Source organism: Strix uralensis, chromosome 16 (assembly GCF_047716275.1).
Source record: "Strix uralensis isolate ZFMK-TIS-50842 chromosome 16, bStrUra1, whole genome shotgun sequence".
Taxonomy (NCBI): Eukaryota; Metazoa; Chordata; class Aves; order Strigiformes; family Strigidae; genus Strix; species Strix uralensis.
In genome coordinates, this window is record NC_133987.1 from 1,497,399 (window position 1) to 1,520,136 (window position 22,738).

A 22,738-nucleotide genomic window follows, 5' to 3' on the forward strand; every position below is an offset into this window, starting at 1 on the left:
AGGGGCTTCTTCCTCACCAGCACCATCATCTGCCTCTTCCTTCTTCAGTCAGGGGGTGGCTGGCAGCAAACAGGAGGGTTCTGTGGAACCACAGGGTCTGCCTCATCAGACAGAGGTAACTGGGGAGGTGGGTCAGGGTACCAGATGGACGGGGGATTTCTTTCTGGGATCTTGACATTGCTCTCTTTTCCCTGCCACACTCCAGCTTCCCTCACAGTTGCACCACTGCTCCCTCTCAAAGCATCCCGCCTAGACCCATCCCATTTCTCCACTTTTGGCCCTTGTGCCTTTGCAGCCCTCCCGGAGAGCCTTTGGGAGGCCCTTAGCTGTCCCCTCCCACAGCTTCTGGGGGTTCCCCATGGTTGTGGTCCTTTCAGGAGGAAAGGGCAGGACCTTTTCACAGCTCTCTTTGCAGGACGTGGCGGTGGTCACAGAGGACTCTCCAGAGAACAGCGGCTCCTCCGTACCAGCCAGCACCAACTGGCTGACCTGGGCAGGGGCATGGGAGGCATTTTCAGGCTGGCTGAGCTGCGTCTGGCCAGGCCAGCTAGGCATGGCCTCCTGCGTGGGCTCCTCCTTGCATTGCCTCATCTGCAGATGTCTAAGGCTGGTATCCAGGAGGGAAGCTGTGTGCTCGCTCTGCTCTCAGTCATTTGGCCATGTGCTGGACACCGTGCCAGACGAGAGCAACATAGAAGAGCACAGATTCAGCCCTTCTTCCCCCTGCCAGAGGAACGGTGACAAGGAGAGGGCCCGGAGCACATCCCCGCTGCTCAGCTGTGATCTTCGCAGGTGGTTCGTGGAGGACGTGGAGCACGACTGCCTTGTGAGGAGGAGGAGGAGAACTATTCCTCCAAGTTGTGACTGTTCTTCCAGAGGTGATGGAGCTCCAGACCCCTCCAACAGCAGCTCCCAGTTGGCTCCTGCACTCAGGGCTGCTCGGGAGAGATCCCCACCAAGGGAGAGAGTGCAGAGCAGATCCCCACAGCAGGGCTATGGCCTCCGCAGCTGATACATGGAGCACAGAGAGCACCACCACTCTATGAGGGGGAGGAAGTGGTGGAGAGCAAATCCTCCACATTGTGACCAAGTCCCAAGAGATGAGGCAGCTCCAGGGCCGTCCAGTGGCAGCTCCCAGTTGGCTCCTGCAGCCAGGGCTTCTCGGGAGCAAACCCTGCCAGGGAGAAAGCACGGAGCAGATCCCCATGGCAGGGATCTTGCCTGCGCAGCCGTTACATGGAGCACAGAGAGCACCACCACTGTGTGAGGGGCAGGAGGTGGAGAACAAGTCCTCGTCATCATGACCAAGTCCCAAGTGATGAGGAAGTTCCAGGGCCCTCCAGTGGCAGCTCCCAGTTGGCTGCTGCACACAGGGCTGCTTGGGAACAAACCCCACCGAGAGAGAGAGCGAAGAGCAGATCCCCTCGGCAGGGCTATGGAATCTGCAGCTGATACATGGAGCACAGAGAGCACCACCACTCTGTGAGGGGGAGGAGGTGGTGGAGAGCAAGTCCTCCACATTGTGACCAAGTCCCAAGAGATGAGGCAGCTCCAAGGCCCTTCAGTGGCAGCTCCCAGTTGGCTCCTGCAGGCAGGGCTGCTCAGGAGAAAACCCCACCAAGGGAGAGAGAGCGGAGCAGATCCCCGCTGCACAGCTGTGATCTTCGCAGCTGGTTCCAGGTGGTCATGGAGCACCACTGCTCTGTAAGGAGGAGGAGGAGAACTAGTCCTCCAAGTTTTGACTGTTCTCCCAGAGGTGATGCAGCTCCAGGGCCCTCCAGTGGCAGCTCCCAGTTGGCTCTGCACACAGGGTTGCTCGGGAGCAAACCCCACCAAGGGAGAGAGCTTAGAGCAGATCCCCATGGTAGGGCTATGGGCTCCGGAGACATTTTGTGGAGCACAGAGAGCACCACCACTCTATGAGGGGGAGGAGGTGGTGGAGAGCAAATCCTCCACATTGTGACCAAGTCCCAAGAGATGAGGCAGCTCCAAGGCCCTTCAGTGGCAGCTCCCAGTTGGCTCCTGCAGGTAGGGCTGCTCAGGAGAAAACCCCACCAAGGGAGAGAGAGCGGAGCAGATCCCCGCTGCACAGCTGTGATCTTCGCAGCTGGTTCCAGGTGGTCATGGAGCACCACTGCTCTGTAAGGAGGAGGAGGAGAACTAGTCCTCCAAGTTTTGACTGTTCTCCCAGAGGTGATGCAGCTCCAGGGCCCTCCAGTGGCAGCTCCCAGTTGGCTCTGCACACAGGGTTGCTCGGGAGCAAACCCCACCAAGGGAGAGAGCTTAGAGCAGATCCCCATGGTGGGGCTATGGGCTCCGGAGACATTTTGTGGAGCACAGAGAGCACCACCACTCTATGAGGGGGAGGAGGTGGTGGAGAGCAAATCCTCCACATTGTGACCAAGTCCCAAGAGATGAGGCAGCTACAGGGCCCTTCAGTGGCAGCTCCCAGTTGGCTCCTGCAGGCAGGGCTGCTCAGGAGAAAACCCCAGCAAAGGAGAGAGAGCAGAGCAGATGCCCACTGCACAGCTGTGATCTTCGCAGCTGGTTCCTGGTGGTCATGGAGCACCACTGCTCTGTAAGGAGGAGGAGGAGAACTAGTCCTCCAAGTTCTGACTGTTCTCGCAGAGGTGGTGCAGCTCCAGGGCCCTCCAGTGGCAGCTCCCAGTTGGCTCCTGCACACAGGGTTGCTCGGGAGCAAACCACACCAAGGGAGAGAGCTTAGAGCAGATCCCCATGGTAGGGCTATGGGCTCCGGAGACATTTTGTGGAGCAGAGAGAGCACCACCACTCTGTGAGGGGGAGGAGGTGGTGGAGAGCAAGTCCTCCACATTGTGACCAAGTCCCAACAGATGAGGCAGCTCCAAGGCCCTTCAGTGGCAGCTCCCAGTTGGCTCCTGCACCCAGGGCTGCTCAGCAGCAAACCCCAGCAAGGGAGAGAGAGCGGAGCAGATCCCCGCTGCACAGCTGTGATCTTCGCAGCTGGTTCCAGGTGGTCATGGAGCACCACTGCTCTGTAAGGAGGAGGAGGAGAGCTAGTCCTCCAAGTTTTGACTGTTCTCCCAGAGGTGATGCAGCTCCAGGGCCCTCCGGTGGCAGCTCCCATTTGGCTCCTGCAGCCAGGGCTTCTCGGGAGCAAACCCTGCCAGGGAGAAAGCACGGAGCAGATCCCCACAGCAGGGCTATTGCCTGCGCAGCCGTTACATGGAGCACAGAGAGCACCACCACTGTGTGAGGGGCAGGAGGTGGAGAACAAGTCCTCGTCATCATGACCAAGTCCCAAGTGATGAGGAAGTTCCAGGGCCCTCCAGTGGCAGCTCCCAGTTGGCTGCTGCACACAGGGCTGCTTGGGAACAAACCCCACCGAGAGAGAGAGCGAAGAGCAGATCCCCTCGGCAGGGCTATGGAATCTGCAGCTGATACATGGAGCACAGAGAGCACCACCACTCTGTGAGGGGGAGGAGGTGGTGGAGAGCAAGTCCTCCACATTGTGACCAAGTCCCAAGAGATGAGGCAGCTCCAAGGCCCTTCAGTGGCAGCTCCCAGTTGGCTCCTGCAGGCAGGGCTGCTCAGGAGAAAACCCCACCAAGGGAGAGAGAGCGGAGCAGATCCCCGCTGCACAGCTGTGATCTTCGCAGCTGGTTCCAGGTGGTCATGGAGCACCACTGCTCTGTAAGGAGGAGGAGGAGAACTAGTCCTCCAAGTTTTGACTGTTCTCCCAGAGGTGATGCAGCTCCAGGGCCCTCCAGTGGCAGCTCCCAGTTGGCTCTGCACACAGGGTTGCTCGGGAGCAAACCCCACCAAGGGAGAGAGCTTAGAGCAGATCCCCATGGTAGGGCTATGGGCTCCGGAGACATTTTGTGGAGCACAGAGAGCACCACCACTCTATGAGGGGGAGGAGGTGGTGGAGAGCAAATCCTCCACATTGTGACCAAGTCCCAAGAGATGAGGCAGCTCCAAGGCCCTTCAGTGGCAGCTCCCAGTTGGCTCCTGCAGGTAGGGCTGCTCAGGAGAAAACCCCACCAAGGGAGAGAGAGCGGAGCAGATCCCCGCTGCACAGCTGTGATCTTCGCAGCTGGTTCCAGGTGGTCATGGAGCACCACTGCTCTGTAAGGAGGAGGAGGAGAACTAGTCCTCCAAGTTTTGACTGTTCTCCCAGAGGTGATGCAGCTCCAGGGCCCTCCAGTGGCAGCTCCCAGTTGGCTCTGCACACAGGGTTGCTCGGGAGAAAACCCCACCAAGGGAGAGAGCTTAGAGCAGATCCCCATGGCGGGGCTATGGGCTCCGGAGACATTTTGTGGAGCACAGAGAGCACCACCACTCTATGAGGGGGAGGAGGTGGTGGAGAGCAAATCCTCCACATTGTGACCAAGTCCCAAGAGATGAGGCAGCTACAGGGCCCTTCAGTGGCAGCTCCCAGTTGGCTCCTGCAGGCAGGGCTGCTCAGGAGAAAACCCCAGCAAAGGAGAGAGAGCAGAGCAGATGCCCACTGCACAGCTGTGATCTTCGCAGCTGGTTCCTGGTGGTCATGGAGCACCACTGCTCTGTAAGGAGGAGGAGGAGAACTAGTCCTCCAAGTTCTGACTGTTCTCGCAGAGGTGGTGCAGCTCCAGGGCCCTCCAGTGGCAGCTCCCAGTTGGCTCCTGCACACAGGGTTGCTCGGGAGCAAACCACACCAAGGGAGAGAGCTTAGAGCAGATCCCCATGGTAGGGCTATGGGCTCCGGAGACATTTTGTGGAGCAGAGAGAGCACCACCACTCTGTGAGGGGGAGGAGGTGGTGGAGAGCAAGTCCTCCACATTGTGACCAAGTCCCAACAGATGAGGCAGCTCCAAGGCCCTTCAGTGGCAGCTCCCAGTTGGCTCCTGCACCCAGGGCTGCTCAGCAGCAAACCCCAGCAAGGGAGAGAGAGCGGAGCAGATCCCCGCTGCACAGCTGTGATCTTCGCAGCTGGTTCCAGGTGGTCATGGAGCACCACTGCTCTGTAAGGAGGAGGAGGAGAGCTAGTCCTCCAAGTTTTGACTGTTCTCCCAGAGGTGATGCAGCTCCAGGGCCCTCCGGTGGCAGCTCCCATTTGGCTCCTGCAGCTAGGGCTTCTCGGGAGCAAACCCTGCCAGGGAGAAAGCACGGAGCAGATCCCCACAGCAGGGCTATTGCCTGCGCAGCCGTTACATGGAGCACAGAGAGCACCACCACTGTGTGAGGGGCAGGAGGTGGAGAACAAGTCCTCGTCATCATGACCAAGTCCCAAGTGATGAGGAAGTTCCAGGGCCCTCCAGTGGCAGCTCCCAGTTGGCTGCTGCACACAGGGCTGCTTGGGAACAAACCCCACCGAGAGAGAGAGCGAAGAGCAGATCCCCTCGGCAGGGCTATGGAATCTGCAGCTGATACATGGAGCACAGAGAGCACCACCACTCTGTGAGGGGGAGGAGGTGGTGGAGAGCAAGTCCTCCACATTGTGACCAAGTCCCAAGAGATGAGGCAGCTCCAAGGCCCTTCAGTGGCAGCTCCCAGTTGGCTCCTGCAGGCAGGGCTGCTCAGGAGAAAACCCCACCAAGGGAGAGAGAGCGGAGCAGATCCCCGCTGCACAGCTGTGATCTTCGCAGCTGGTTCCAGGTGGTCATGGAGCACCACTGCTCTGTAAGGAGGAGGAGGAGAACTAGTCCTCCAAGTTTTGACTGTTCTCCCAGAGGTGATGCAGCTCCAGGGCCCTCCAGTGGCAGCTCCCAGTTGGCTCTGCACACAGGGTTGCTCGGGAGCAAACCCCACCAAGGGAGAGAGCTTAGAGCAGATCCCCATGGTAGGGCTATGGGCTCCGGAGACATTTTGTGGAGCACAGAGAGCACCACCACTCTATGAGGGGGAGGAGGTGGTGGAGAGCAAATCCTCCACATTGTGACCAAGTCCCAAGAGATGAGGCAGCTCCAAGGCCCTTCAGTGGCAGCTCCCAGTTGGCTCCTGCAGGTAGGGCTGCTCAGGAGAAAACCCCACCAAGGGAGAGAGAGCGGAGCAGATCCCCGCTGCACAGCTGTGATCTTCGCAGCTGGTTCCAGGTGGTCATGGAGCACCACTGCTCTGTAAGGAGGAGGAGGAGAACTAGTCCTCCAAGTTTTGACTGTTCTCCCAGAGGTGATGCAGCTCCAGGGCCCTCCAGTGGCAGCTCCCAGTTGGCTCTGCACACAGGGTTGCTCGGGAGAAAACCCCACCAAGGGAGAGAGCTTAGAGCAGATCCCCATGGTGGGGCTATGGGCTCCGGAGACATTTTGTGGAGCACAGAGAGCACCACCACTCTATGAGGGGGAGGAGGTGGTGGAGAGCAAATCCTCCACATTGTGACCAAGTCCCAAGAGATGAGGCAGCTACAGGGCCCTTCAGTGGCAGCTCCCAGTTGGCTCCTGCAGGCAGGGCTGCTCAGGAGAAAACCCCAGCAAAGGAGAGAGAGCAGAGCAGATGCCCACTGCACAGCTGTGATCTTCGCAGCTGGTTCCTGGTGGTCATGGAGCACCACTGCTCTGTAAGGAGGAGGAGGAGAACTAGTCCTCCAAGTTCTGACTGTTCTCGCAGAGGTGGTGCAGCTCCAGGGCCCTCCAGTGGCAGCTCCCAGTTGGCTCCTGCACACAGGGTTGCTCGGGAGCAAACCACACCAAGGGAGAGAGCTTAGAGCAGATCCCCATGGTAGGGCTATGGGCTCCGGACACATTTTGTGGAGCAGAGAGAGCACCACCACTCTGTGAGGGGGAGGAGGTGGTGGAGAGCAAGTCCTCCACATTGTGACCAAGTCCCAACAGATGAGGCAGCTCCAAGGCCCTTCAGTGGCAGCTCCCAGTTGGCTCCTGCACCCAGGGCTGCTCAGCAGCAAACCCCAGCAAGGGAGAGAGAGCGGAGCAGATCCCCGCTGCACAGCTGTGATCTTCGCAGCTGGTTCCAGGTGGTCATGGAGCACCACTGCTCTGTAAGGAGGAGGAGGAGAACTAGTCCTCCAAGTTTTGACTGTTCTCCCAGAGGTGATGCAGCTCCAGGGCCCTCCGGTGGCAGCTCCCATTTGGCTCCTGCAGCTAGGGCTTCTCGAGAGCAAACCCTGCCAGGGAGAAAGCACGGAGCAGATCCCCACAGCAGGGCTATTGCCTGCGCAGCCGTTACATGGAGCACAGAGAGCACCACCACTCTATGAGGGGGAGGAGGTGGTGGAGAGCAAATCCTCCACATTGTGACCAAGTCCCAAGAGATGAGGCAGCTACAGGGCCCTTCAGTGGCAGCTCCCAGTTGGCTCCTGCAGGCAGGGCTGCTCAGGAGAAAACCCCAGCAAAGGAGAGAGAGCAGAGCAGATGCCCACTGCACAGCTGTGATCTTCGCAGCTGGTTCCTGGTGGTCATGGAACACCACTGCTCTGTAAGGAGGAGGAGGAGAACTAGTCCTCCAAGTTCTGACTGTTCTCGCAGAGGTGGTGCAGCTCCAGGGCCCTCCAGTGGCAGCTCCCAGTTGGCTCCTGCACACAGGGTTGCTCGGGAGCAAACCACACCAAGGGAGAGAGCTTAGAGCAGATCCCCATGGTAGGGCTATGGGCTCCGGAGACATTTTGTGGAGCACAGAGAGCACCACCACTCTATGAGGGGGAGGAGGTGGTGGAGAGCAAATCCTCCACATTGTGACCAAGTCCCAAGAGATGAGGCAGCTACAGGGCCCTTCAGTGGCAGCTCCCAGTTGGCTCCTGCAGGCAGGGCTGCTCAGGAGAAAACCCCAGCAAAGGAGAGAGAGCAGAGCAGATGCCCACTGCACAGCTGTGATCTTCGCAGCTGGTTCCTGGTGGTCATGGAGCACCACTGCTCTGTAAGGAGGAGGAGGAGAACTAGTCCTCCAAGTTCTGACTGTTCTCGCAGAGGTGGTGCAGCTCCAGGGCCCTCCAGTGGCAGCTCCCAGTTGGCTCCTGCACACAGGGTTGCTCGGGAGCAAACCACACCAAGGGAGAGAGCTTAGAGCAGATCCCCATGGTAGGGCTATGGGCTCCGGACACATTTTGTGGAGCAGAGAGAGCACCACCACTCTGTGAGGGGGAGGAGGTGGTGGAGAGCAAGTCCTCCACATTGTGACCAAGTCCCAACAGATGAGGCAGCTCCAAGGCCCTTCAGTGGCAGCTCCCAGTTGGCTCCTGCACCCAGGGCTGCTCAGCAGCAAACCCCAGCAAGGGAGAGAGAGCGGAGCAGATCCCCGCTGCACAGCTGTGATCTTCGCAGCTGGTTCCAGGTGGTCATGGAGCACCACTGCTCTGTAAGGAGGAGGAGGAGAACTAGTCCTCCAAGTTTTGACTGTTCTCCCAGAGGTGATGCAGCTCCAGGGCCCTCCGGTGGCAGCTCCCATTTGGCTCCTGCAGCTAGGGCTTCTCGAGAGCAAACCCTGCCAGGGAGAAAGCACGGAGCAGATCCCCACAGCAGGGCTATTGCCTGCGCAGCCGTTACATGGAGCACAGAGAGCACCACCACTCTATGAGGGGGAGGAGGTGGTGGAGAGCAAATCCTCCACATTGTGACCAAGTCCCAAGAGATGAGGCAGCTACAGGGCCCTTCAGTGGCAGCTCCCAGTTGGCTCCTGCAGGCAGGGCTGCTCAGGAGAAAACCCCAGCAAAGGAGAGAGAGCAGAGCAGATGCCCACTGCACAGCTGTGATCTTCGCAGCTGGTTCCTGGTGGTCATGGAACACCACTGCTCTGTAAGGAGGAGGAGGAGAACTAGTCCTCCAAGTTCTGACTGTTCTCGCAGAGGTGGTGCAGCTCCAGGGCCCTCCAGTGGCAGCTCCCAGTTGGCTCCTGCACACAGGGTTGCTCGGGAGCAAACCACACCAAGGGAGAGAGCTTAGAGCAGATCCCCATGGTAGGGCTATGGGCTCCGGAGACATTTTGTGGAGCAGAGAGAGCACCACCACTCTGTGAGGGGGAGGAGGTGGTGGAGAGCAAGTCCTCCACATTGTGACCAAGTCCCAACAGATGAGGCAGCTCCAAGGCCCTTCAGTGGCAGCTCCCAGTTGGCTCCTGCAGGCAGGGCTGCTCAGGAGAAAACCCCACCAAGGGAGAGAGAGCGGAGCAGATCCCCGCTGCACAGCTGTGATCTTCGCAGCTGGTTCCAGGTGGTCATGGAGCACCACTGCTCTGTAAGGAGGAGGAGGAGAACTAGTCCTCCAAGTTTTGACTGTTCTCCCAGAGGTGATGCAGCTCCAGGGCCCTCCAGTGGCAGCTCCCAGTTGGCTCTGCACACAGGGTTGCTCGGGAGCAAACCCCACCAAGGGAGAGAGCTTAGAGCAGATCCCCATGGTAGGGCTATGGGCTCCGGAGACATTTTGTGGAGCACAGAGAGCACCACCACTCTGTGAGGGGGAGGAGGTGGTGGAGAGCAAGTCCTCCACATTGTGACCAAGTCCCAACAGATGAGGCAGCTCCAAGGCCCTTCAGTGGCAGCTCCCAGTTGGCTCCTGCACCCAGGGCTGCTCAGCAGCAAACCCCAGCAAGGGAGAGAGAGCGGAGCAGATCCCCGCTGCACAGCTGTGATCTTCGCAGCTGGTTCCAGGTGGTCATGGAGCACCACTGCTCTGTAAGGAGGAGGAGGAGAACTAGTCCTCCAAGTTTTGACTGTTCTCCCAGAGGTGATGCAGCTCCAGGGCCCTCCGGTGGCAGCTCCCATTTGGCTCCTGCAGCTAGGGCTTCTCGAGAGCAAACCCTGCCAGGGAGAAAGCACGGAGCAGATCCCCACAGCAGGGCTATTGCCTGCGCAGCCGTTACATGGAGCACAGAGAGCACCACCACTCTATGAGGGGGAGGAGGTGGTGGAGAGCAAATCCTCCACATTGTGACCAAGTCCCAAGAGATGAGGCAGCTACAGGGCCCTTCAGTGGCAGCTCCCAGTTGGCTCCTGCAGGCAGGGCTGCTCAGGAGAAAACCCCAGCAAAGGAGAGAGAGCAGAGCAGATGCCCACTGCACAGCTGTGATCTTCGCAGCTGGTTCCTGGTGGTCATGGAACACCACTGCTCTGTAAGGAGGAGGAGGAGAACTAGTCCTCCAAGTTCTGACTGTTCTCGCAGAGGTGGTGCAGCTCCAGGGCCCTCCAGTGGCAGCTCCCAGTTGGCTCCTGCACACAGGGTTGCTCGGGAGCAAACCACACCAAGGGAGAGAGCTTAGAGCAGATCCCCATGGTAGGGCTATGGGCTCCGGAGACATTTTGTGGAGCAGAGAGAGCACCACCACTCTGTGAGGGGGAGGAGGTGGTGGAGAGCAAGTCCTCCACATTGTGACCAAGTCCCAACAGATGAGGCAGCTCCAAGGCCCTTCAGTGGCAGCTCCCAGTTGGCTCCTGCACCCAGGGCTGCTCAGCAGCAAACCCCAGCAAGGGAGAGAGAGCGGAGCAGATCCCCGCTGCACAGCTGTGATCTTCGCAGCTGGTTCCAGGTGGTCATGGAGCACCACTGCTCTGTAAGGAGGAGGAGGAGAGCTAGTCCTCCAAGTTTTGACTGTTCTCCCAGAGGTGATGCAGCTCCAGGGCCCTCCGGTGGCAGCTCCCAGTTGGCTCCTGCAGCTAGGGCTTCTCGGGAGCAAACCCTGCCAGGGAGAAAGCACGGAGCAGATCCCCACAGCAGGGCTATTGCCTGCGCAGCCGTTACATGGAGCACAGAGAGCACCACCACTCTATGAGGGGGAGGAGGTGGTGGAGAGCAAATCCTCCACATTGTGACCAAGTCCCAAGAGATGAGGCAGCTACAGGGCCCTTCAGTGGCAGCTCCCAGTTGGCTCCTGCAGGCAGGGCTGCTCAGGAGAAAACCCCAGCAAAGGAGAGAGAGCAGAGCAGATGCCCACTGCACAGCTGTGATCTTCGCAGCTGGTTCCTGGTGGTCATGGAGCACCACTGCTCTGTAAGGAGGAGGAGGAGAACTAGTCCTCCAAGTTCTGACTGTTCTCGCAGAGGTGGTGCAGCTCCAGGGCCCTCCAGTGGCAGCTCCCAGTTGGCTCCTGCACACAGGGTTGCTCGGGAGCAAACCACACCAAGGGAGAGAGCTTAGAGCAGATCCCCATGGTAGGGCTATGGGCTCCGGAGACATTTTGTGGAGCAGAGAGAGCACCACCACTCTGTGAGGGGGAGGAGGTGGTGGAGAGCAAGTCCTCCACATTGTGACCAAGTCCCAACAGATGAGGCAGCTCCAAGGCCCTTCAGTGGCAGCTCCCAGTTGGCTCCTGCACCCAGGGCTGCTCAGCAGCAAACCCCAGCAAGGGAGAGAGAGCGGAGCAGATCCCCGCTGCACAGCTGTGATCTTCGCAGCTGGTTCCAGGTGGTCATGGAGCACCACTGCTCTGTAAGGAGGAGGATGAGAGCTAGTCCTCCAAGTTTTGACTGTTCTCCCAGAGGTGATGCAGCTCCAGGGCCCTCCGGTGGCAGCTCCCATTTGGCTCCTGCAGCTAGGGCTTCTCGGGAGCAAACCCTGCCAGGGAGAAAGCACGGAGCAGATCCCCACAGCAGGGCTATTGCCTGCGCAGCCGTTACATGGAGCACAGAGAGCACCACCACTGTGTGAGGGGCAGGAGGTGGAGAACAAGTCCTCGTCATCATGACCAAGTCCCAAGTGATGAGGAAGTTCCAGGGCCCTCCAGTGGCAGCTCCCAGTTGGCTGCTGCACACAGGGCTGCTTGGGAACAAACCCCACCGAGAGAGAGAGCGAAGAGCAGATCCCCTCGGCAGGGCTATGGAATCTGCAGCTGATACATGGAGCACAGAGAGCACCACCACTCTGTGAGGGGGAGGAGGTGGTGAAGAGCAAGTCCTCCACATTGTGACCAAGTCCCAAGAGATGAGGCAGCTCCAAGGCCCTTCAGTGGCAGCTCCCAGTTGGCTCCTGCAGGCAGGGCTGCTCAGGAGAAAACCCCACCAAGGGAGAGAGAGCGGAGCAGATCCCCGCTGCACAGCTGTGATCTTCGCAGCTGGTTCCAGGTGGTCATGGAGCACCACTGCTCTGTAAGGAGGAGGAGGAGAACTAGTCCTCCAAGTTTTGACTGTTCTCCCAGAGGTGATGCAGCTCCAGGGCCCTCCAGTGGCAGCTCCCAGTTGGCTCTGCACACAGGGTTGCTCGGGAGCAAACCCCACCAAGGGAGAGAGCTTAGAGCAGATCCCCATGGTAGGGCTATGGGCTCCGGAGACATTTTGTGGAGCACAGAGAGCACCACCACTCTATGAGGGGGAGGAGGTGGTGGAGAGCAAATCCTCCACATTGTGACCAAGTCCCAAGAGATGAGGCAGCTCCAAGGCCCTTCAGTGGCAGCTCCCAGTTGGCTCCTGCAGGTAGGGCTGCTCAGGAGAAAACCCCACCAAGGGAGAGAGAGCGGAGCAGATCCCCGCTGCACAGCTGTGATCTTCGCAGCTGGTTCCAGGTGGTCATGGAGCACCACTGCTCTGTAAGGAGGAGGAGGAGAACTAGTCCTCCAAGTTTTGACTGTTATCCCAGAGGTGATGCAGCTCCAGGGCCCTCCAGTGGCAGCTCCCAGTTGGCTCTGCACACAGGGTTGCTCGGGAGAAAACCCCACCAAGGGAGAGAGCTTAGAGCAGATCCCCATGGTGGGGCTATGGGCTCCGGAGACATTTTGTGGAGCACAGAGAGCACCACCACTCTATGAGGGGGAGGAGGTGGTGGAGAGCAAATCCTCCACATTGTGACCAAGTCCCAAGAGATGAGGCAGCTACAGGGCCCTTCAGTGGCAGCTCCCAGTTGGCTCCTGCAGGCAGGGCTGCTCAGGAGAAAACCCCAGCAAAGGAGAGAGAGCAGAGCAGATGCCCACTGCACAGCTGTGATCTTCGCAGCTGGTTCCTGGTGGTCATGGAGCACCACTGCTCTGTAAGGAGGAGGAGGAGAACTAGTCCTCCAAGTTCTGACTGTTCTCGCAGAGGTGGTGCAGCTCCAGGGCCCTCCAGTGGCAGCTCCCAGTTGGCTCCTGCACACAGGGTTGCTCGGGAGCAAACCACACCAAGGGAGAGAGCTTAGAGCAGATCCCCATGGTAGGGCTATGGGCTCCGGACACATTTTGTGGAGCAGAGAGAGCACCACCACTCTGTGAGGGGGAGGAGGTGCTGGAGAGCAAGTCCTCCACATTGTGACCAATTCCCAACAGATGAGGCAGCTCCAGGGCCCTCCAGTGGCAGCTCCCAGTTGGCTCCTGCAACCAGGGCTGCTCGGGAGCAAACCCCACCAAGAGAGAGAGCGCAGAGCAGATCCCCACGGCAGGGCTCCGGGCTCCAGAGCCGTTTTGTGGAGCAAAGAGAGCACCACCACTCTGTGAGGGGGAGGAGGTTGTGGAGAGCATGTCCTCCACATTGTGACCAAGTCCCAAGAGATGAGGCAGCTCCAGGGCCGTCCAGTGGCAGCTCCCCGTTGTGTCCTGCACCCAGGACTGCTCGGGAGCAAAGCCCACCAAGGGAGAGAGCGTGGAGCAGATCCCGATGGCAGGGCTATCATCTCTGGATCCATTTCATGGAGTACAGAGAGCACCACCACTCTGTGAGGGGCAGGAGGTGGTGGAGAGCAATTCCTCCACATTCTGACCAAGTACCAAGTGATGCAGAAGCTTCACGGCCCTCCAGTGGCAGCTCCCATTTGGCTCCTGCACCCAGGGCTGCTCGGAAGCAAACCTCATTCAGGGAGACAGTGCAGAGCAAATCCCCATGCACTCCTTCAACTTCCAACTCTTCATACAGATCCCTGATGATCTCAGAGTCTACTTTTCCCTTCTTATTCTTGGTCCCCAATTCAGGGATGTGCTTTACTTTTTGAATCCTGGTATCCAGCTCCTCATTAAGAAGAATGGCATTGTCCTGAGCATTGTTTTTATTATAGTTATGAGGCTAATTTTTCTAGAAAGAAGCGTAACTTCTTCTGTATGATCTTCAAGACACTATGCACATTGGCAAGTGTATAAAGAAAAGCGAGCTCCCTGGGGCCATTGCCACTGCCTAATTCTCTTACTCTTCCATTATTTACTGATTTGTGCTTCCGGAAATACTAAATTTGATACTAGAGCAAACCTTACGCAATTCATACTTTTGGGGGGGAAAGATGCACACATTTTCCCATTGTGACACTGATGGGTATAACTTTACCTCTGCCAGCTGGAAGAGTACCCACTTCCCACAGGGCTTTACTGGCTCAGGACTTGACAACTGGGAAGTATTTGATGAGATCTAGATTTTAAATGAACGGAGGAGAAAATAGTTCGGTGGCACACCGGAAGACAGAAAGGAAGGGAGAAGAAGAATGAAAAAATGGTTAGTTAATTCAGTTACTTGTAGATCCTTCTGGCAGAAGGCCCTACTATGGATAAGCAATCCCATCCAAGAAACACTTTACAGGCATTTAGAAGTCAGCAGGATACAAACAAATACAGAATTTCTTCCTTAGATTACACTCATGGCTTCTCTTCTACATTTCTATTGTCCACAGCTAATATTCCATCGTGCCGTGTGTCTGCATGTGTTTTATGTGACTAAGCGAACAAGACAAACCTGTTGCTTATAAACAGGAACTGTGGTGGTCAAGGTTAAATAAAGTTCTCCCAGAAAGCCTGGGCAATATTTCCCATTTGGTTAGATATAGAAGAGGACCATTTGTCCTCACAGGCACTGCTTGTTTCACTTTAGGTAGAAAACAGAAATAAGACCTTACGTTTGGAGATCAAATCTAGCTCTCTAAATAGATGTTGGGGTGTTGGTGCCAGCACCAGCGCTGAGTAAATAACTACCACCACTCTTCAGGGAAGTGCTTTTGGAGCCACATTTTTCCAAATATACAGCGTGTGTACAGCGAATGGAAGACTCAAAACATGGCTGCAGGTGCCTGGGGATTGATCAGCGTCACCTGGGAGGGGAAAAGGAGGAGAAGGTGACCATGGGGACTTGTTATCAGTTGATCTGGGTCTCTGTTGCCCTGCACACCCCCTGAGCCAAATGCCATTTCTGGACTGTCATTCTACACCTCCCTCTGTCTCCTTTTGGTCAGGGCTGTCACCTGGCACTATGGGGACAGACAGACTTCTGGGGATCCTGGGCAGAATGATGACGGCACTAAGTCGTAGTTACAATTAAAGCTGTATTTTTTTAACATAATGATATGATCAGCATAGCACAAGATTTCTACAAGCAGCATCAGTGTAGCACATTTTATTAGTGTAGCACTGAATTTTACAGCACAGCTTAGCTTATGGTTCCAAATCACCTGGACCCTCTGCAGATTGGGTCACATCTTGGCTTGCCGTAGCTGTACCTGCTTGGGCTGGAGGCCACAGGGGACCTGGAGTGGATGGGGAGGAACAGCAGGGGACAGGCTGGAGGCAGTAGGAGAGCGGAAGAGTTTTCCTGGGTGAATATGTTCAGCATCTGCTGTCCTTACCCCATCGCTGGGCAAGGCATGACTGCTGTCTTTCCACTGTGCACCTTGCCAGCAGCCCTGCTGCAGCCAGCAAAGAGGGTCATCAAAGAGGGAGAAGACATAACACAGGCAGGCAGCCCCGAGGCTCCTACACATCATCAGGCCAAAGAGGCAGAAAAGAGGTCTGTTGAAAGAGGTCTAAAAAGCTGCCCCTTCCTGCCGCCCTGCTGTGCTCACTCCTCTGGGCTCGGTCCCCACGGCATCGGAGGCCTGGAGGGGCTGGAGCAAAATGTTGGGGCGCTGCAAAGGAGCAGGAAGGCAGATCTTCTCCTCGGCTGCACGGTCATCCCTGTGGTTAGCAAAGTCGTTGGGTTCCAGCGGTGCCAGTGAACAGTTCATGGTGCCTGGCAGGAGCATCACAGACTAGTTGGGTCTCCTTCTGTGCTCTGAACTTGCAGAGAGCTACAGAGGTGACAGAACTTCTTGACTAAGAAGATCCTCCTCAGGTGACATAATGTGTGTTTGAAATCCACCCAGAGAGTAAATCTTCTTGAAGAAGAAAGACAATCCCAAAGCATCAAGCTTTGGATCGCTGCAGCAGCTTTTGCAGTAAACAAAGACAGCCCTTCTTTTTTTCTTTATCTCAGTTAAAGCATTGTTAGATACCACAGGGATGGGCAATGGAACAAGTCTGAAGATAGCTTTGCCACTTGGTGTTTCCACTGCCAATAATGCCTAATGTGGGCAGACATAGTCTGCACAGGTCTGCCAGAGCTTCCTAGAGCCTGGAAGCCCTGGCAGCTGGTCCTGGTCAGGCTTCTTGTTGCCTTTACTAATAACAGCAGTGAAATAGATATGTATTATTTTTTAATTTTTTTTTTTTTTTCTGTTTTTCCCCAGGCATCTTCAGAGGAATAATACTAAAAGGTCAAATAAGAAAAAACTCTGTCCAGGTGGTCTCATGGAGAAGATGCCTTCCGTAAAAGGAGCATCTTGGGGCACAGGAATTCTTCAGCCGCATTCACCCAACCGAGCCCGCCTGCCGTGGTGTTTTGTGAAGGTGGCGAAAGCCACGCTGCATAAGCACAAAAGCTGTAGCTGAAGTGTGTGCGTGAGGAGCAGGCAGCAGCGGCACACCCTGCTTGACAGTCAGCTGCCAGGATCCTCTGCATCCCGGGTGGCATCAGGCACTGCCAGCTCCTGGGCCCTGACCCTGCCATGAGCTCAACAGGGAGGGAACTTTGCACCTCTGAATGTCAGATGGCAGCTGGAGGAGCGGTGCTAGAGGGGGCCTGGAAGCAAAGCTGACTTTGTCCTGACAGGTGAGGCTGCGGTGTGACAATTAAATACAGCACTCGGCTGCTGGCTGGTCCCAGGAAAATGGCGCTGGAGCCTCACTGGTCCTGCTGGGGCAGGGGCAAAAATGGCCACTCCGAGCAGGGCAGAGTCAGGGGCAAAACTCAATACCACAAGCGGGGCAGGAGCAAAGCTAGCCACCCTGATTTGTGCAGGGGCATAAAGAGCCACCTGAGCAGGGCAGGACTAAATCCAGGTACCCTGTGTGGAGAAGGGGAAGAATTAGCTTCCCCAAGCAAGGGAGGGGAAAAAACAGCTGTCCTGAGGGGGACATGATGAGAAAAAGCCACCCAAGCAAGGCTGTGGCCAGACTGGATGCCCCAAGTGGAGGATAGAAAGAGAACTCTTCCCTGAGTGGAGCAGGGGCAAAAGTAACTGCCCTGAGCTCAGCAGGAGTACAACTCACCGCCCCAAGCAGGACCGAGGAAAACTAGATGACCCAGGAGGGGCAGGGGCCAAACCGGCCAGCTCAAGTAGGGCAGGAATAACAAGGAGCTGTTTCGTTGGGGCAGGAGCAATACTAACTGCCCGCTGAGCAGGAGCAAGGAGTTATACCAGATGTCCTAACAGCCTAAACCTACCTAAGCCAAGCGGGTCAGCTACAAAACTGCCTCCAGCCACCCCGAGGGGGAATCTGGCAAAGCTGGGGCTGATAGAAAGCTCCTGGAGGCAGCTGGAAATGTGCAGATGCTTAAAATCCGCACAGGAACGGTTTTTGGAGCTGGAGGGTGAGAACACAGCTGGGTGGGGGCCGGGCAGCCAGCCAAGGTCAACCCAGCGCAGATGCTGCAGGTGTTTCTTTGGTAGTGCTAGTTCAGAGTCAACCTGTGGCTGTATCTTGGGGGGCAGGTAAAATTCCTTGGAGATGAACCTGTAAGAGACCAGGTGCTTTGCTCCATGAGTCTCACGCACACAGTGTGAACCTCGAAGAGTAGAAAAGAAACTCTCAGCAACCCGAATGTGCCAGCCAAAGCTGTGAGGAGGCACGCTTACAGCCCTGGGCAGGTTCCCATTCCTCTGGCTGGTGCAGCTCAGGGAAGAGGTGGGAGCTCTGTCCGCGGAGGAGCAGCCCTTCACCAGCAGTGCGCGGGGAAGCCCAGGGGCTGCCAGATGCTGGCTACGGGCGTTGCTGGGGCTGTGGCGGCTGCGTTGCCATGGCGCGTGCCCGTGTCACAAAGGGGCAGTGATGCAACACCCACCCGGCACTTGTGATCTCACCTGCCCAGGACTTGAGATTCTGAAAAGTGGGCCAGCAAAAGCCAGTTGGGCTGAGTTGGCCTTCGGGGTAACTCAGCTCCTTACTTTGGAACCGGCGTGACTACTTTTTTCCAACTATTTTATCGTTTCCTTCCCACTTCTCCTCAGCTTCCATCCTCTTTCCAAGGTAATTATGATTTGACTTTCAGGACAGATCATAAAGAGGAGGTAGATAGGGGATAAAAGTGTCAAGAGGGCCTTTGTAATTGCTGTCAGTAGGGGGGTAGTAGGGACAGTAGGGCTCTCAGCCTGCAGCTTGCATCAGCCACAAGTACCACTGGAAGACTTTTGTGGGAAGATGCTCTTCTGTGGGTTGTGTTTGGGGTTTCTTTAAACATTTTGTTGAGCTTCAATCATTGTTTTGCAATCAGGCATTTGCGCTGATCTTCCCTCCCTGGCGAGCACCCCAACATCCTTTGCCATCCAGAGGTTTCCCTTCTGTCCCTGAGAGGAGCGGTGGCTGCAATGGGGAACGACTCCCGTGAGTAGTAACAGCTTCCCCAGCAGGTCGGGATTTTGGGAATGCCCAAAGGCAACGGACGTGGCTGGTGCTCCAGCCCTGAGTGTTGGTGTGCTGACAACCTAGAGTGAATTCTGGGGCCTTTCCTGATAGCAGTCAGACTTAGCCAGGTGTTTTCAATTACACACAGGAAAACACATTTTATCACTCCTCTGCCACTAGTACGAGACTTGGAAAGATGCCCTTGCTCGTAGAAAGATCGGACATCAGTAGGGTTACCTTCTGGGCTAGACGCTTGTTTTCACCAAGTTACAATCAGGATCAGGGAAGACTTGACCTGATAATCCACTTCAAGACTCTAGAGGGAAAGGAAGGTAGCCTGAGGCACAGAAATCAGAGCGTGGGTTTTTTGGGCTTTCGGCAAAGTAAGCAGGGGAACAGACTATTTTCCAAAACTGTTTCTTGACCAGTAAATTTCAATGTCAGCGTGAGGCTTCTCCCAGTGCTTCTGGGTTGGATGTAGAGTTGGTTGTACTGGGTGCTCCTGTAGGGAACTCGACTTTCAAATATGTTTTTGTGCAACAATATCGTCTCATCTCTTTTCGAATGTCATTCCCCTGCAGTCATTGCTGAGGGAATGGCTCCGCCACAAAGGATCCTCTATCCTCCGGAGAAGATTTGCATGGAATGGAAGCAGCGGCGGAGAGCTGGAGCGGGACTGCGCAATCTGGGCAATACGTGCTTCCTCAACTCCACCCTGCAGTGCCTGACATACACACCCCCTCTGGCCAACTACCTGCTCTCTCGGGAGCACAGCCAGTCATGTGAGTGCTTTTAGTAACATCTCCCTGTAAATCTGCTGGGCACTTCCCAGGGATTCCCAGAATCTGGAATTTGATTTCGGAGAAAGGCAGCCCTTCTTTGTCAACCCCCCGAGTTGGTGGTGTTTGAACACTCAAGCCTAGAAGTCTCTTGTATCTAGGCGTGTTCATCTTCAGAAAGGCACCTCTGTCTAGACTTGGGTCCCCATTCCTGCAAATTAAACTCGCTTTGCTTGTTGCAAAAGAAAACTTACGACAGTTTAGCATCCCTCTGAAGAATGTTTTCTACGCGCCAAAATGTGCCGGGCTTGTTGGTGTTATTTATTAATTGTAATGTAGTGGGAAATAACCACTTCTCAATTTTTAGTGATGAATAAAATTTTATTAGCAAGCGGCGAGTGAGCAAAACAGCGCTGGGTGTGCCGGGAGTCTCTGCCCTACCAAGACACACACCTTACAGGACAGAACTGAGTCCCTTTATAGTGTAGGCTTCATCCATATTCATGATGGGCGTACCCTGAGGGGTCTGCAAAGGTGTAAACAAGTTTCCCGGGCTTTTCTCCTGTTTTCGCGGGCTTTTCTCAGGTTTCCGTCACAGAAGGGGGGATGACTCAGCACAGGGGTTTTTGTAGTGGCTTGACGATGGGGGCCATTTTAGCTCCCTTCTAACAACTGATTTTAACAATAGAAACTATACACATATATCTTATTTCTTATTTACATAAGAGAATTACAAAACTGTTCGGCCACAACATCCTGACTACAACTTCTTTTTCCCCTTGAGATTTGAGTAACAAATACCATATATGTTTTATTACAATTCCCCCCTTTTCTTTTAACTAATTTTGTTTTTCAGATCTCCTTAACACATCACAAACTTGTTAAATATACATGGTCCGAAAGTTAACCCAATTAATAATAACACTAGGGGTTTCATAAAATGGAGGTTTAACATCAAAATTGCGATTCCTCCCATAGCCCAAATGACTACTATAGTGAGGAGAGTTGGTGGGTTCATCTTCCAATTACTAGCTAATTGTACAAACGTGTCCCCTTTCTGTCTTGCGACAGGATTTGCATGCTCAGATCTTTTCCTTCCCCATACTTTCCAGTTCTCCTTGCCACAACAATCACCTGAACTGGTTGCTTCGAGGCCTTTCTTATTTTCCCCTCTCCATATGTCTCTGCCTCCTCCGCCTACTCTATTCCTTAGAGCAGTGGGGCTTTCCATCTTCTCAGCAGCAGTCGTATTCTTTGGGGTTAGGGTCTCGTTGTCGACACCTAAACGCCTCCCAGTTCCGGGCTTTTACTTGTGGGATTGTACAGGGCACTTGGAGTATTTGGAATTTGCAAAGAGTTTGTACTATATTCACATTATGGGGCTTAGGTTCATTGGTACGCACACACCCTTTTTTAGGATTTATCCCTTTTATAAATATAGTCCACCATTCATGGGACTCCTTTACAATTTTTCCTGTTGATACCCCCACTCGTAAGGTTTGACTGGTTAATTTTCTTTCTCTTATATAGCACTGGTCACAGTATTCCTCTGGGGAATAGCCGTGGACGCAGTGCGTCCACCAACTTTCCTCACAAATAGTGCACTTAAAACACACAGAAGGATAACAAACACAGTTAGGGGTTTTACAAAATTCATTTAGTCCTTCTTCCTTCGCAACACTAGCTTCAGATCTCCTGATGTTTCAGCTACTTCCCAGTGATCAGGCGTTAAGGGTCCTTTCACTCTGGTAGCATGAGTCCATCCCTTTTCAGCAGTCCGGACAGCAGTCTCTGTTGTGAGTATAACAAGAAACGGTCCCTCCCAACGAGGGGTAAGAGAGGATTCTTTCCAAGTTTTTATTAACACCTTGTTTCCAGGTCTTATGGAGTGCATACAAATTTCTAATGGAGGTCTCTGTACTACCATCCCTTTTTTGCGTAGTTCTTTTCTCCTATTCATGAGGTTTATTAAGTATGGTTGCAAATTGTCTTTTTCCAATACTGGGTGATCAGTGGGAAATTCCATATCATAGGGCATACCATATAGCATTTCGAACGGGGATATTCCAGTATCAGTTCGGGGTTGGGTCCGGATATTCAGAAGTGCTAGGGGTAAGCACTTAACCCAAGACATCTTTGTTTCTAACATTAATTTGGTAAGTTGTTTCTTGATTTCCTCATTCATTCTTTCTACTTTTTCTGAGTTTTTTTGGATGCCAGGGAGTGTGGAATTCCCACTTGGTCCCCAGGGAAGTCAATGTCTCTCTGATTATTTTAGACACAAAGTGGGGACCCCTGTCCGAATCGATTACTTCTATATTTCCATACCTAGGGATGATGTTTTCTAAGATTATTTTTTTACCACAGTATTTGCTGTAGCTCGAGCGGTGGGAAAGGCCTCCACATAATGAGTGAGATGATCTACCACTACTAGGAGGTATTTGTACCGTCCTACTTTTGGTAGTTCTGTAAAATCGATTTGAATTCTTCCAAATGGTCTGTATGCCATATCCCGTCCCCCTTGAATCTTTTCTCTTAATTGGTGCTTATTAATTTTCTGGCACGTTAAACAGCTTTTTATTATTTCCTTAGCAACATTATAAATCTCTATGCACATGTATTTAATAGCAAACTGATCTACTAACGTTTGTACTCCCCAGTGAGTTTTAGTATGGAAATCTTTCATAACTCTCCAAGCCACTGTCTTCAGGAGAACCTTCTTCCAAGCCACTGTCTTCAGGAGAACCTTCCTCCCATCAGGTAGTTCAAGGAGCTGCCTAACCTCTTGTTTGTTTTTGGGAGCCTGGAGAGAAAGAATTCCATTTACCCTCTCTGGGTCTAATTTCTTGCTTTCTTTACTGATCCAGTGACCTAAATACTTCACCTCTTCTTCTACAAATTGCAATTTAGATTTGGATACTTTTAATCCTTGGAGGCTTAAGAAATTTAACAACTTAATGTTTTCCTTTCGTACCATACTAAAGTAACACCTTCCCCCAAGTTATCATCTTTTAAGATGTGTTCGAGGGCTTGTCCAAAGAGGTTAAGGGACTCAGTAAAACCCTGAGGCAAAACTGTCCACCTCAGCTATTGTTTCCTAAAGGTATCTGGGTCTTCCCATTCAAAAGCAAAATAATTTCTACACTCCTCTTTTAGAGGACACGTCCAAAAAGTATCTTTCAAGTCTATTACGCTATACCACTGATTTTCAGGATTCAATTGATTAAGTAAAGTTATGGGGGTTTGCTACTACAGGAAATCTGGTTACAGTTCTTTTGTTGATTTCTCTTAAGTCATGCACTAATCTGTAACTCCCATCTGCCTTCTTAACGGGCAATATTGGAGTATTAAAAGGTGACATACAAGGTTCTAATAGCCCCTGATTAAGGAGTCTCTCTATTTCAGGCTTTAAGCCTCTCCTGCCTTCTTGTGGCAAGTGATACTGTTTGATTCTGGTCGGGATC

The 22,738-nt window shown here is 54.2% G+C and overlaps 1 long non-coding RNA gene across 1 annotated transcript; it reads right to left on the minus strand.

The window, feature by feature from the left end:
* Positions 1-21,458: 21,458 nt before the first annotated feature.
* On the minus strand, positions 21,459-22,738 carry LOC141950820 (uncharacterized). Its single transcript, XR_012631175.1, has 2 exons — positions 22,021-22,738; positions 21,459-21,990 (listed from the first exon to the last, which is right to left on the minus strand). It is a non-coding gene; the product is annotated as an uncharacterized LOC141950820 (long non-coding RNA).